The 3347-nt window shown below is 36.4% G+C and overlaps 1 non-coding gene across 1 annotated transcript; it reads left to right on the top strand.

Annotated features, from left to right (window-relative positions):
• The first annotated feature begins 2162 nt into the window (after nt 1-2162).
• LOC139851203 (small nucleolar RNA R71) lies at nt 2163-2269 on the top strand. Its single transcript, XR_011760558.1, has one exon. It is a non-coding gene; the product is annotated as a small nucleolar RNA R71 (small nucleolar RNA).
• The last annotated feature ends 1078 nt before the right edge of the window (nt 2270-3347 follow it).

Here is a 3347-nt window from a genome sequence, read left to right as displayed (position 1 = left end):
TTTTGTTTTTCAATTCACACAAAACTTACATTTAAAAAGCGTATTAATTTCATACAAAACCTACAAAACAAAAAAAAATTCAGAATGGGGGGAGAAACTAGTTCTTTAGTGTCTGCTAGTGGAAAAGACCAATCGGATTCCATTCCCGGAACTACATGAGAACATAACAACTAACTCTAGACAGCATTTTCTTTTTAGAACATTTGAATCTCCCCACACTTAGGTAGATGTGGTTTCGAAATTGTGATTAACTTCATCGTCAATTTCTCTTGGACCATAATCAACTTGCATATCTGTGACTTTTGCTTTAGGCCATTGGTCAGATTCCTGTGTAATATCCACAAATTCAACTAGTTTCGCCTTTTCTTTAGGCGATAGATTGGATACTAACCGGTTACATTACTTAAAGTTCCCCTTGGTTCTAGCATCGCGAATCTGTTTAATAAGTTTCTTCATTGAACTGTTAATAACGGGGTGATTTAAGTCATTTAATTTCGTATCAACAACGGGGTTCTTTGTTATCAAGTCTTCATTAGGTGTTACTTCATCTTCCCCACACTTAGGCGCTTTATTATTGTTAAGCACTACCGTTGGAGTTGGTAAAACAATATGTTTCTCACCGATCATTTTTATTGGTTCAACGGTTTTGGTTGGTGGAGATTTAGACTTTTGAATCACAAAGGTGATCAATTTTTCACCATTACTAAGTGTCATTCTACCCTCTTTTACATCAATAAACGCCCCGGTGGACGCTAAGAATGGTCGACCTAAAATTAGAGGAATGTTTGAGTCCTCTTTTATGTCAATGACAATAAATTCGACTAGAAAGGTTAAATTACCCATTTGAACGGGTAGGTTGTCAGCAATTCCAACTGGGTGCTTAATGGTTTGATCAAAGAGTCGTACACTCATTTCCGTTGGACTTAAATCACCTACACCTAATCTCATATATAATGAAAGAGGCATAACACTCACACTCGCACCTAAATCTGCTAGTGCCTCATACATGACACAATCACTAAGTAGACAAGGAATAATAAATTCACCCGGATCACCCAACCTGGGTAGAAGTTTTGGTGGAACTGTCTTCACCGGGTTTAATTTTACGGTTTTTGTTTCTTGCACTTTCTTATTCTTCTTTTTTTTCCAAAGGTATCACAAACTTTATACCTATCACTTGCTCATACTCAACTCCTTTTCTTAGAAACAGGATGGGTGGTCTGTATGGTGCTACCACTGGCTTTACATACTCGGGTGGTGGTGGTGTTGTAACTTCTTCATTATTACTCACATCTAAAACCTTCCCATCTTCTGGTGCTGGTTTTTCAGAATTTGTTGATACCATGTTAACATTTTCATTCCGAGGATTTACTTCAGTATTACTCGGTAGCTTTCCTTGTTCCCTCTCACTCATCATGCTAGCAAGAGTACCTACGTGTTTTTTTAGATTCAAAATGGAAGCTTGTTGAGTTTTAAATGACTGATCAAACCTCTCATTCGTTTGGGTTTGAGTTGCAATAAATTGTGTTTGAGATTCAACTAGATTTTGTACCATTTCTTCCAGATTTGACTTTTTCTCTTCAGTTTGTTATGGTGGTTAATACAAGCTAGGTCTTTGTTGATTGAAAGTGTTGTTTTGAGTTGGTTGGTTATTCGGACCTTGTTGGTTAAACGAGTTATTGTTGGATCCATTTGGATTGTAAAGAATGTTTTGATTTCGATTGAAGTTTGGCCTTGGCGGTTGATAATTATTTTGATAATTATTTCCCGGTCACTGGTTCATATAGGAAACATTCTCACGTTGTTCAATGGTTTGCTCAACATTACAATCTTTCGTTAAGCGTGGTCCACCGCATTGCTCACAACTGATTCGTATTGCGTGAATATCTTTAGTCATCTTTTCCATTCGTCTCTCGAAAGCATCTATTTTTGCGGAAACGGAATCAAAGTCATGGCTAGAATTGGCTCTAGCTGCTTTAGATGAATGAAAGATATCTTTTTTCTGGTGCCACTCATGAGAGTGGGAAGCTGTATTATCAATTATCTTGTGAGCTTCGGTTGCGGTTTTCTTCATAATGGAACCACCAGCTGCTGTGTCGATGTCTTTTCGTGTGGCGATGTCGATGCCTTTATAGAAGATTTGTACTATTTAAAAAGTATCTAAACCGTGTTGAGGACATCCTCTCAACATCCTTCCGAATCTTGTCCACGCCTCATATAACGTTTCATTTGGCTTTTGCACGAACGTGACAATTTCTCCTTTAAGTCTCACGGCTTTAGAAGCCAGAAAGAATCTTTTAAGAAATTTCTCAACTAAAACATCCCATTTGTCAATCGTTCCTTCCGGTAACAATTCTAACCAATCTTTGGCTTCTCCCTTTAAAGTCTAGGGGAACAACATAAGATAAATTATTTCATCCTCAACTTCTCGGATTTTAAATAGATTACAAATCCTATTAAAAGTTCAAAGATGTTCGTTTGGATCTTCTTTTGTTGTACCACTAAATTGGCACTGATTGGTGACCATGTGTAGAATTTGTCCTTTGATTTCAAAATCTGGCGTATTAATATTTGGTTAATTAATGGCGTGACCTTGGCCCGTGCGTATGACTCTCGTTCGGTCTTCCAAACTTTGAGGTTTTGTTATTTCCATATTTGAATTTGTTGAATTCGAATCACTAGAAGATTCTGATTTAATGGTTTGTGGTTCAGGAGGAATGATTGGTGGTTCAGGATCTTGGAATTGTCCTTGAATATCCTCCGGGTTCTCAATTGTGAAGTCGGGTTCAAAAAATGGATTATCTGAATTTTGAATTGGAGTATTTGTTCGACTAGATGATGATTCTAAAGAAAAATCAACGCCGATTATACTAGCTAGATGTCTTGATCGAGTTACAGGTGGTGAACGTATGAAAGGTGGTAAACGTTTTACTCGGTGCATTCACTGAATATTCTATTAGTTATAAATATAAAAATTATATAAGTTATCAAATTAATAGACTTTTCTGATTTTGGCCACGTTTCGAATAGTCAATAAATTCAGCAGGTAGCCAGGACCCTTTAAATCGGAAGTTCACAACTCGCCACTAACAAATTCAACTATTACTACGAACTAGAAAATTGGCGTCTATTAATTTAATGGCTTGCAATAATTTTTCATCGAAATTTAAAGATTTTAAAAATTCTATGTCCTATGAACTAGCGCGTAGAAAAGAAAAATTGCGTCGAAAAACAATCTAAAATCTTAAACTAAAAGTTGCGACTAAAGGTATTAAAACTTAAATGCAATTCTATTCGAAAAATGGCAATTACTTATATTGGCACTTAAAACGGCGTCGCAAAATTCT

The sequence above is a fragment of the Rutidosis leptorrhynchoides genome, chromosome 5 (genome assembly GCF_046630445.1).
Source record: "Rutidosis leptorrhynchoides isolate AG116_Rl617_1_P2 chromosome 5, CSIRO_AGI_Rlap_v1, whole genome shotgun sequence".
Lineage (NCBI taxonomy): Eukaryota > Viridiplantae > Streptophyta > Magnoliopsida > Asterales > Asteraceae > Rutidosis > Rutidosis leptorrhynchoides.
The sequence above is the reverse complement of the archived record's forward strand: the minus strand, read 5'-3'. Positions and strand labels throughout refer to the sequence as shown.